Source organism: Heterodontus francisci, chromosome 35 (assembly GCF_036365525.1).
Source record: "Heterodontus francisci isolate sHetFra1 chromosome 35, sHetFra1.hap1, whole genome shotgun sequence".
Lineage (NCBI taxonomy): Eukaryota > Metazoa > Chordata > Chondrichthyes > Heterodontiformes > Heterodontidae > Heterodontus > Heterodontus francisci.
Window position 1 is genome coordinate 26,524,695 of NC_090405.1, and position 12,402 is coordinate 26,537,096.

Here is a 12,402-nt window from a genome sequence, read left to right on the forward strand (position 1 = left end):
GAGTGTCGGGACATAGATGCACATGAGATTAACTGGGCCCACGCTTGTTGACAAGTGAAGAGTAAGAAGTCTCTCTGAGCCTACTGTGGGTGGTTCACTCATCTCAAGTGGCGTGTTTTTTACTGTGAAAACCACTCCATGCTCACGAGTTGCCTCTTGGGCTTTCCCCTGCCAGAAGAAGGTGTAGTGTTTCTCTTTGAGGGATCCACTTTGGACGAGTCTAGTTTCTTGCAGCACAGCAATGTCCACATTGAGCCTTGTGAGTTCTTTGTCCATCAAAGCTGTCTTGTGTGTGTCATCAACCTGCAAAAGGGTGTCAGTAAGGACAGGACACATGGTCCTTACATTCCAGCTTATGATGCGAAGGACTGGTGTCTTCTTTGTTGAGCTTGTTTCTCTTGGTGCATTGATTATCGATCCGCCTGTTGAGAGATGACTCTCTAAGCTCCAAGCACCCATTGAAGCAAGCAGGTCGTGGCAGGACAGCACCTAACTGATTGGAGGCTACCCAGCTTGGAGTGGGTGGTAGCTATCCAATGAGATGCGATGATCTCTTCAACTGTCAGAAGTAACCCCTGGTGCTCATACTCTGCACCAATTGAGTGAGAGCTTATAATCGGTAACCGTTTCTTCCCGTGTTGTGCTAATGTTTAAGCACAAATAGTGTCCTCTTCATGGCACATTAGTACTGAACACAAAATGGCTCCTTTGGTCATGTGTTAATTATAAAATGGCTTTCTTGACCTTGTTAGTTATTACAATGGATACATTATAAAAATGGTCAAATTAAACTGAGATTGAACTACCCAAGCTTACCTGCATCCTCCAGTCCTCTGGCAACATTCCCATATTTAAGGAGGATTGAAAGATTGTGGTTCGAGTCTCTGATATTTCCACCCTTACTTCCCTCAGCAACCCAGGATGCAGCCCATTCAAACTGGGTGACTTTTCTACTGTGAGAGCTGCCAACCTTGTAATTGTCACCTCTTTATCTATTTTCATCCTGTCCAATTTCTTCACTTCCTCCTCCTTTACTGTGACATTTGCAGCATCCGCTTATTTTGTGATACTTAATTAGTGCCTCAGCAACACCCTCTGTCTCCACAGGATCTCCTAATTGATCCCCCCTTTCATTGTCTGTCCATATGTTGGTAAAAGACTTCAGTGTTCCCAGTTATGTGACCTGCTAATCTTTTCTCATACATTCTCTTGCTGATCTCATTTCCTTTTTCAGCTCTCCTCTGTACTTTCTATATTCTGCTTGTTTCTCTACTGCATATAAATCCTCACATGATTTCGATATTAATGATTGTTGAACTATTTTGTTGAAGGATTGAGTTTTGTAAATTTCTCCCGAGCTCCCCTCATGGTCAGGCAGAAAGTTTAACTGCTGTGTTTTCAAACAGCAACAGCTTTATTTGAAAAGCCATTATGACAGGATTCCGGGTTTTAATCCAGTCACAAATCTGGTTCTGATGTCTTGTGGCTCCAGCTGTCACATGACCTGTCAGAGGATGACCTCATAATTGACCCAGTCATGGAGCTGTGGGTTGATGTTTAAATTGTTTCAAAATAATTTTCCAGAAGGACAATCAAAATGAATCGATATATAAAAGGTAGATTTTGTGAATTTGTGCTCCCAGTGGAAATCCCTGCAGAGTCTGCTGGTTTTCATATCCCCAATTCCCCACAGGAAGCTCTGTGTCGGAATCTGTATTCATTATATCAATATTATACAGAATCATTTCATGGGAGACCCCAGTGTGAATTGTAAACAGGTGGGTCAGTTTTAACTTTCAAATTAACACAGAAGCAAAATACTGCAGATGCTGGAAATCTGAAATAAAAACAGAAAATGCTGGAAATACTCAGCAGGTCTGGCAGCATCTGTGGAGAGAGAAACAGAGTTAACGTTTGTGATCTGTGACCTTTCATCAGAACTGGGCTGAAATTGTCTGAGGGCCAAGTGGCCTCTTTCTGTGCCTTAAACTTTCTATGAGTCTAAGATTCTATGAGATTCTGGAATCAATTTCAGGGTCGATGACATTGCACTCTGTAAGGATAGGAAGATGGAGATTATTAAGTACAGTGCAAGAATATAGATGCTTTTACATTATTTTAATCAAAATTGATTTAAACTTTGTGTTCACGAATCCTATCTTTTGATCACAATGACACTGATAACAATGGAAAAAGCAAGACTTGCATTTCACGACCACAGGACATTGCAAAGCCTTTTATAGCCAATGAAGGACTTTCCAAGTGTAGTCACTGTAGTCATGTAGGAAACATGGTGGCCAATGTGCGCACAGCAAGCTCCCAGAAACAACAACGTGATAAAAACGAGATAATCTGTTTTAAGTGATGTTGATTCAGGGTTAAACAATGACCAGCATCCCAGAAATAGTTCCCCTTCTATTCTCTGAAATAGTGCCATGGTACCTTTAACATCCACCTGAGAGGGCAGAGGGATCCTCAGTTTTCTGTCTCACCTGAAAAACAGCATTTCTGATAGTGCAGCACTGCCTTAGTACTGTACTGGAGTGTCAGCCATTTTTAAAGGGCTGTTAGTCCTACTGGAAAATATTTAAAGGAAGATTAAATGAAATAAAATAAATACATTGCTTTTGCCTCTCTCCCATCCCCCCAATAACAGTTAAATTAATTATTTGCCCTTCCCTCCCAAAACCTACCTTTACCATCTGACCTTCCGCCCAAAACTGCACAAACTGTAAACTGTAACCCTTCCCACCATCCCCTACACCCATGACATTAATTTGACTCCGCCCCCCCTCCCCCACACTGAGAAACTTACCTTCTCCCCCCTCCCCACCAGTGTTGCACCTCATTTGCCCGGATGGGGCTCCGAAGGCACGGCAGTGCCAGCCACTGGGCTGAAGATCGCAGCGGGATATCAGGAAGTGATGGGATAATAATTAATGCAGGTTTGTGGTCCCGTTGCCGAGCGGTGGGGGTCCCCCACAAGGCCTCGCCGTCGCCGGCAATATCGAGCCAGGCCCTGCCGGCATTGAGGTCCGTGGCGGGTCTCATCCAGGGCCATCTTCAGGCGGCCCCCACCCCACCCCCACCACAGATCTCGACGTCGAGGGCTCTATAGAATCCAGCCCATTGTTTCTGTCAATCTCAACTCCACAAGGATTTGCCTGTTAATTGTAGAAAAATTAAAGCTCTATCACCTTTTGATAAAAGGGGGTTCAAATCCATTTCCAAACAAATGATAGTTCTCATTGTATCTAGAACATGTTTTCTTACATACAAACATACCAATTAGGAGCAGGAGTAGACCACTCGGCCCCTCGAGCCTGCTCTACCATTCAATAAGATCATGGCTGATCTGATTGTAACCTCAACTCCACATTCCCACCTGCCCCCGATAACCTTTCACCCCCTTGTTTATCAAGAATCTATCTGCCTCTATCTTAAAATATTTCAGAATTTCTGTCGTCCAGCAACTCTCACTTTATTTCCTGGATTTCACCTAAAAAATGTATTTCCACACTGGATATCCTGTACTTCATTAATGTTTTTGCTGTCTGGGGATTTCCCTTTAATTATATTCAGTGCTGGTATTTTACTGCCACACACTGACTGAAAGTGTCCCATCTTTCTGCAGGAAAAACACTCAGCTTCTTTGGCGAGGCAGTTTTCCCACTTGTGTCTCTCTCAGCCACACCTACTGCAATTGGTTGCAGCTACCACTAGATGCTCTTCCCGTCTTTCTTGTCTTTTACCCCTAATTTTTCCTTTTGTTTTCTGAACAAATTCAATTGAGTCTGCAACTCTGGAGATCAGACTCTCCCTGTCCCCTCGGACAACGGATTGGTTAAACTTTCTAACCTCTGTTTGTCTGCTCAATTGAAACTCTTTCGTTAATGTGAGACCAGCCCTGGACTGTAGATGATCTGAAAGGGTGTTGTCTAATACCCCGAACACAATCCTGTCTCCATTCAGCTCTTCTCTTAAGTTGCTGTATTCACAATCCTCCGTGAGATTGTACAAGTCATTGATAAATGAATGAATACTCTCCCCTTTCTGTTTTGTACGCTTATTAAATTCAAAGTGATTCCTGACAATGCAGCAGCCAGCCGACGTCATCAGAGCGCTCCAAGCTGCGCACATGCACAAACAGTCTCCTGCGCTCTGAGATGCTGCGCATGCTCAGCCTACGTCTTCCAGGACGAAGTGTCGCATGCGCGGGAAAACTCTCTACCCCCTCTCAGCCACTCACTCCAGGCCGCTCACTGCCCGCTCCTCGCTACCCCGCTCCCCCGCCCTCCGGCCGCTTGCTACCCCCCCACCCCCGCACTGCACTCTCTCCGTCCACTCACACCCCGCTTCCCCCCCACGTCCCTCCAGACACTAGCTCTAAGCCATGCTGCTTCCCTCCTCTCGGCCTCTCGCTCCAACATTCGATCATTCTTCACCGCACCACCCGATAAAGCAAGGCGAGCCTCGAGGGGTGATGGGGCAATGTTGGAGCGAGTGGCCGAGAGGAGGGAAGCGGCAGAGCCCATGGCCTGGAGTGTGAGCGGCCAGACAGCAGGATGGGGCTGGTGGTGGGTGAAGCGGGGAGTGAGCAGTCAGAGAGTGGGATGGGGGGAAGTGGGGAATGATCGTCCGGAAAATGGGATGGCACTGTTTAGAGGGGATTTGAGGAAAAAATGTTTCACCTCGAGGGTGGTTGGAATCTGGAACACATTGCCTGAAGGAGTGGCAGAGGCAGGAACCCTCACAACATTTAAGAAGTATCTAGATGAGCACTCAAAACGCCACAGAATACAAGGCTACGGCCACGTGCTGGAAAATGGAATTAGAATAGATAGGTACTTGATGGCCGGCACGGACATGATGGCCGAAGGGCCTGTTTCTGTGCTGTATAACTCTATGACTCTATGAAACCTCACTGAATTACAGAGGGTGTGCAGCACTGTCAGAGGTGCTGTCCTTCTAATGAGACTTCAAACAGCGCAACGTTCTCCGAGTATCAACCAAAACATGTCCATTGTGTAGATATGTGCCATATTTGCTTATGAAATGACAGTCACTGCTCCAAAAGTAATTCACTTTAGGTGAATTAAGATGACTTGGTACTATATAACTGGCGACTGCACAAGAAGGAGCGGGGGACTGTTGGGGTGGGACGGAGGCGGTGATGGCAACCTTTGAGGGGATTTTTGGGTCTAAGTTGTTTTCTGTGATAAATTGAGTAGCTCCATCTTTAATCCTTGCAGCTGCCTGAATGTCACAGACAGTGACGTTTCAGTGGAAGAGGCTGCATTTGCGCATGTGCTAGTACAGCGTCACCTGGTGGTTGCGTTGTCAGCAAATGCAGCGTTTTAACTTTGGCTCCACGATGACATTTTTTTCCTCAATTAAAATAGGTCTTGAGTGCCTTAATAACTTCTTCACATGTAGCCTTCTGTTCTTCATGAGGATGTTGCCTGCACACTCCCTCCATTGCAGACAATAGCGTACTGACCTGCTCCATGTCTGGCTTCTGCACGAGACCCGATGCAGTACGATACCTTGCAAACCTCTGGAACCATCTCGGCCACTCCTCGGCTTGGTTCAGTCCAGTGACCTTTTCAAAGGTACAGGCAAAGATTTCTCCATCTTCACTTTGGTTTACTGTGGCCCCCATATAATATTCTGATATCTGTCAAGGCTTAGTACAGAATTTATAAGAATCTGACGGTTAAAATAACCTGAGTTTACTCTGCACATCTTGCATTGAAGGTTTCATCGACAACTCTCCATGAGGTGCCGTACAGATTATATTACATCACTTCCTGTGATGATGCACATAGTCTATTTATATAATCTGCCCAGTAACAACCCAATGTCGGTATACTTCAACGCAAGAAGCATCAGGAATAAGGTGAGTGAATTGAAGGCGTGGATGGGCACTTGGGACTACGATGTTGTGGCCATCACTGAAACGTGGATAGGTGAGGGGGAGGAATGGTTCTTGGAGGTACCTGGTTATAGATGTTTTCATAAGATTAGGAATGGTGGTAAAAGAGGTGGGGGGGTGGCATTGTTAGTTAGAAATAGTGTAACAACTGCTGAAAGAATTTTCGAGGAGGATCTGCCGACTGAGGCACTGTGGGTTGAGGTCAGGAACAGGAAAGGAGCAGTCACCTTGATGGGAGTTTTCTATCGGCCCCCCAATAGCAGCAGGGAGGTGGAAGAGCAGATTGGGAAACAGATTTTGGAAAGGAGCAGAAGTCACAGGGTAGTAATTATGGGGGATTTCAACTTCCCAAATATTGATTGGCAACTCTTTAGATCGAATAGTTTGGATGGGGTAGTGTTTGTGCAGTATGTCCAGGAAGCTTTTCTGACTCAGTATGTAGACTGCCCGACCAGAGGGGAGGCAATATTGGATTTGGTACTAGGTAATGAACCAGGGCAAGTGATAGAGCTGTTGGTGGGCGAGCACTTTGGAGATAGTGATCACAATTCTGTAGCATTCACTGTGGTAATGGAGAGGGATAGGTATGTGCAACAGGGCAAGGTTTACAATTGGGGGAAGGGTAGATATGATGCTGTCAGGCAGGAACTGAGGAGCATAAGTTGGGAGCATATGCTGGCAGGGAAGGGCACGGTCGAAATGTGGAACTTTTTCAAGGAGCAGATAGTAGGGGCCATTGATAAGCATGTCCCTGTCAGACAGGGAAGGGATGGTCATGTGAGGGAACCGTGGTTGACAAGAGAGGTTGAGAGTCTTGTTAGGAAGAAGAAGGATGCGTATATAAGGTTGAGGAAAAAGGGCACAGGCATAGCTCTGGAGGGATACAAGATGGCCAGGAAGGATCTGAAGAAAGGGATTAGGAGAGCTAAGAGAGGGCATGAAAAATGCTTGGCGGGTAGGATAAAAGAAAACCCCAAGGCCTTTTACGCGTATGTCAGAAATATGAGGATGACTAGGGGGACCGTAGGTCCGGTCAAGGACAATAGCGGGAGACTGTGTGTTGAGCCGGAAGAGATAAGTGAGGTTTTGAATGAGTACTTCTCTTCGGTATTTACGAATGAGAAGGGGTGTATTACTGAAGAGGACGGTGTGAAACAGACTGGTAAGCTCGAGGAAGTGCTCGTTAGGAGGGAAGATGTGTTGGGGTTTTTGAATAACTTGAAGATAGACAAGTCTCCCGGGCCTGACGGGGTATATCCAAGGATGTTATGGGAAGCAAGGGATGAAATTGCAGAGCCGCTGGCAATGATCTTTTCATCTTCTCTGTTGACGGGGGTGGTACCAGGTGATTGGAGGGTGGCAAATGTTGTGCCCCTGTTCAAGAAAGGGAATAGGAACAACCCTGGGAATTACAGGCCAGTTAGTCTTACTTCGGTGGTAGGCAAGTTGATGGAAAAGGTGCTGAGGGATAGGATTTCTGAGCATCTGGAAAGACACTGCTTGATTCGGGACAGTCAGCACGGTTTTGTGAGGGGTAGGTCTTGCCTCACAAGCCTGATTGAATTCTTTGAGCAGGTGACCAAGCAAGTGGATGAGGGTAAACCAGTGGATGTGGTGTACATGGATTTTAGTAAGGCATTTGATAAGGTCCCCCATGGTAGACTTATGGAGAAAGTCAGGAGGCATGGGATAGTGGGGAATGTGGCCAGTTGGATTAAGAATTGGCTAACTGATAGAAGGCAGAGAGTGGTCTTAGATGGTAAATACTCAGCCTGGAGCCCAGTTACCAGTGGCGTGCCACAGGGATCAGTTCTGGGTCCTCTCCTGTTTGTGATTTTTATTAACGACTTGGATGAGGAAGTCGAAGGGTGGGTCAGTAAATTTGCAGATGATACAAAGGTTGGTGGAGTTGTGGATACCGAGGAGGGCTATTGTCGTCTGCAAAGGGACTTGGATAGGTTGCAGTGCTGGGCTGAAAAGTGGCAGATGGAGTTTAACCCTGAAAAGTGTGAGGTCGTCCATTTTGGAAGGACAAACACGAATGCAAAATACTGGGTTAACGGTAGGGTTCTTGGGCATGTGGAGGAGCAGAGAGACCTTGGGGTCTATGTGCATAGATCGTTGAAAGTTGCAACTCAAGTGGATAGGGCTGTGAAGAAGGCATATGGGGTGTTAGCGTTCATTAGCAGAGGGATTGAATTTAAGAGCCGTGAGGTGATGATGCAGCTGTACAGGACCTTGGTAAGGCCTCATTTGGAGTACTGTGTGCAGTTCTGGTCGCCTCATTTTAGGAAGGATGTGGAAGCCTTGGAGAGGGTGCAGAGGAGATTTACCAGGATGTTGCCTGGAATGGAGAATAAGTCTTACGAGGAAAGGCTGAACATTCTAGGCCTCTTCTCATTAGAACGGAGAAGGATGAGGGGTGACATGATAGAGGTTTATAAGATGATCAGGGGAATAGATAGGGTAGACAGTCAGAAACTTTTTCCCCGGGTGGAGCAAAGCGTTACAAGGGGTCATAAATTTAAGGTGAAGGGTGGGAGATATAAGGGGGATGTCAGGGGAAGGTTCTTTACCCAGAGAGTGGTCGGGGCATGGAATGCCTTGCCTGGGGAAGTTGTTGAGTCAGAAACTTTAGGGACTTTCAAACGGCTTTTAGATAGGTATATGGATAAAGGAGAATGATGGGGTATAGATTAAATTGTCCTTGACAGAGGACAAAGGATCGGCACAACATCGTGGGCCGAAGGGCCTGTTCTGTGCTGTATTTTCTATGTTCTATGTTCTATGAATCAAATGGTTACAGTACAGAAGGAGACCATTCAGTCCATCATGTCCATGACAGCTCTTTGCAAGAGCAGATCAGCTAATTCCACTCCTCTGCCCTTTCATTGTAGCCCTGCAAATTTTCTCTATTCAGGTGTTTATCCAATTCCCTTTTGAAAGCCACGATTGAATCTGCCTCCAGCACACTCTCAGGCAGTGTATTCCAGATCCGAACCACTCACTCTGTCCCACACCCTGGTACCATTGCAGAAAGTCTTTTCTGTTCATTTCATCCCTCATAAATAATTGAAATGAAATGTTTATTAGGAAATGCACAACATAAAAAGGGGAGAGAAATAAATGCTGAGTAAAATAGAAGTCAATGTTTGGAAGGTAAAAAGAGCAAAAGATGTAACTTTTATTCTGGATGAGTGAGAGGAATATATCACACTTTGGGACTTTTGTAAGAGGATTTACTGATAAACCTGGGATTTGAGAGGAAGCTGGTTGATGGTTTACAGAACAAATTCAGCCCCTGGGGTGGAGCCAACAGCTGCACCGTCCAATAACAGACAGGACGGGGACACTGTCTCAGGCCTGGTGAGCTCAGTCGATGAAAGCATGAAACTCTGAATCTCAAGTTTTTGAGTTTGAGCCCACGGTGGGTGTTTTCTATTTCCTTTTTAGGCTGATTTTACAGGCGTTATCCAGCTCTGAATTCCTCGGCAGAGAGTTCAAGGAGTGTTTGAAATGAGATTCAACAGCAGGATGAGAAAGTCTCTCCTTGATTCAGGACTCTTACCTCTCTGCAGCATCTCGCTGCTGAAGATTGAACTTTTTCTCATTTCATTCTCAGCTCAGGGTCAGTGTGGATCACTGGGACTTCTGGCTGTCTCCCACTTCACAATCCATCAGTGCTGAGAAATCAATGGGGAATATTACTCACATGTTGTAATGTTTTATAAACACTTGAATGTATTTCACACTGTGTCTAACAGTGTGAATCTCCCCTGGTATATCAGCTCACCAACACTTCAACAGAACATTCACATAATGTGAGCTCTGAGATCTGTTCAGATCCCCTTCCCAAGACCTGGAAAGTGGGATTGGGCTGGATCGCTCTTTTTCAGCTGGCACAGACACGATTGCTAAATGGTCTCATTCTGTGCCATAAATGTTCTCCATTTTCTATGTTCTATGAAGTGAGGTGTGATTGGGAGGGGCAATTCCACCAGGGTTATATTTTCTACCAAAACAATGACACAAGGGATACTTCACTTTTTTATTCATTCATTCATGCGATGTGGGCATCGCTGGCTAGGCCAGCATTTACTGCCCATGAGAAGGTGGTGGTGAACTGCCTTCTTGAACCGCTGCAGTCCATGTGGGGTAGGTACACCCACAGTGCTGTGAGAAAGGGAGTTCCAGGATTTTGACCCAGCGACAGTGAAGGAACGGCGATATAGTTCCAAGTCAGGATGGTGTGTGGCTTGGAGGGGAACTTGCAGGTGGTGGTATCCCCTGCATTTGCTGCCCTTGCCCTTCTCGGTGGTAAAGGTCGCTGGGTTTGGAAGGTGCTGTCTAAGGAGTCTTGGTGCATTGCTGCAGTGCATCTTGTAGACGGTACACACTGCTGCCACTGTGTGCCGATGGTGGAGGGAGAGAATGTTTGTAGATGGGGTGCCAATCAAGTGGGCTGCTTTGTCCTGGACGGTGTTGAGATTCTTGAGTTGGAATTGCACCCATCCAGGCAAGTGGAGAGTATTCCATCACACTCTTGACTTGTGAATTGCAGATGGTGGACAGGCTTTGGGGAGTCAGGAGTCATGGATGAGTGAGAGGAATATATCACACTTTGGGGCTTTTGTAAGAGGATTTATTGATAAACCTGGGATTTGAGAGGAAGCTGCTTCATGGTTTACAGAACAAATTCAGCCCCTGGGGTGGAGCCAACAGCTGCACTGTAATTACTCATCTCAGGATTCCAAGCCTCTGACCTGCTCTTCTAGTCACGTTATTTGTATGGCTACCCATGGTAACCTCCATGATGTTGATGGTGGGGGATCCAGTGATTGTAATGGTATTGAATGTCAAGGGGAGATAGTTAGATTCTCTCTTGTTGGAGATGGTCATTGCCTGGCACTTGTGTGGTGCGAATGTTACTTGCCACTTATCATCCCAAGCCTGTGAGACTGAAATAGCTCAGTTGGGAGTGTGTTAGACTGAAGATCCCTGGTTCAATCTGGGGTTTTGGCAGTTCTCCTTTATTCTGCATAGCCCTTTGGTTTTGACTCTTGAGCTGCACAATTTACACTGAAATTATTTACCCAACTCTGAAGGTTGGATTGGAATAGAGAGATATCAAGGATGGGAAATATTTACATTGTCAGCTTTAGCTTATTCTCTATCTCCTTGTGTCCTTTTCCCCAGTTTTTGAATCTTTCGGGGCCGGGTGAACATTTGATTTGCTGCATATGTCCCAAACTGAAGCCTTTTCCACATCTCTGGGCGGTCAGACTCGCTCTGTCTGTTTTTGCTGCTCGTGACCATTAACGAGAACAGGCCACGAGTTCAACGTTTATCAGCAAACGGAAGATAATTGGAAAGAATTCTGTGTTACTCCAGACCAGTGACAAAGATACAATGGATGTTATTCAAAATAAATTCCCTTTGACATTTGATGTAAACTTGTTTGCATCTAAAAGTTGGATTTTAAGTGTTACAAAAATGTGTCAAATTAATGACTGACCATGTGACAGCGCACATGGGGATCAAATCCACAGCCTTGTTGTTATCAACACTGCGTCCTAACCAACTGAACTAAGTGGCCTATAGACAGAGCCAGGTATGGGTTTGAGCCGCACGCTGTGCGGTTTGTGTTTTATTTCTCACACTGGGTGACAGAGCGATTGTACAAACAATGGACACATCACATCCCTGAAACATTGTTCTGATATAAAACAGTGTGAAATAAGAACTGAGCATGGAAATGGAACGGAACCAGAAATCAGGACTTTAATCTATTAAAGTTGATCTTGAAATTCTACCATGCACGAACATTCCAAGAGAACGAACTCTCTTCTGATATAAAATCCAGGAACTTGAACTGCTGTAAAATATAACTGAGCCTGACGTGATTTGAACACACAACCTTCTGATCTGGAGTCAGACGCGCTACCGTTGCGCCACAAGCTCACAGATAAAGCAAAGTCTTCCATTCCTGGCAGATTTAGTTCTTGTTTAGATTCAGTGATTGAAATTAATTCAATCCTCATCTGACCTCCGCTCTGTAAAGGCCTGCCACCCGACCTGAACCCAACGGGACCCGACGACCTGTGTCGGGTCCGGGTCATGTTGGGTCGCTCTTCCGGGTCTGGCTTTCGGGCTCGGGTCAGGTCGGGCCAGGTTCGGGTCGGGCTGGGTCCAGGTCGGGCTGAGTCCGTGTCGGACACACACAGTAAGTATTACATTTAACTCTGCTGGGAAGTTGAGTTTAATAAGTGTCAAAAGTTGAAAAGCCAACCTAAGCTGGGAGTCCGGGTCATCAAGGAGGGAAACTCTGAGTCTGCTCAGTGAGCAAGTGAGCATCTCTATGACGTCATTGCGCTCATGCTGCAGCTTCCTGTAGATTCGGAATCAGGAGGTAGATAAAGTGAACATTCCGGTGGTCGGGTAAGGCTCGGGTCGGTTCGGGCACGGGA

The 12,402-nt window shown here is 46.0% G+C and overlaps 1 non-coding gene across 1 annotated transcript; it reads right to left on the reverse strand.

Moving 5' to 3' along the window:
* Nucleotides 1–11,824: 11,824 nt before the first annotated feature.
* Nucleotides 11,825–11,896, reverse strand: trnaw-cca (transfer RNA tryptophan (anticodon CCA)). The gene has a single exon. It is a non-coding gene; the product is annotated as a tRNA-Trp (tRNA).
* Nucleotides 11,897–12,402: the final 506 nt, after the last annotated feature.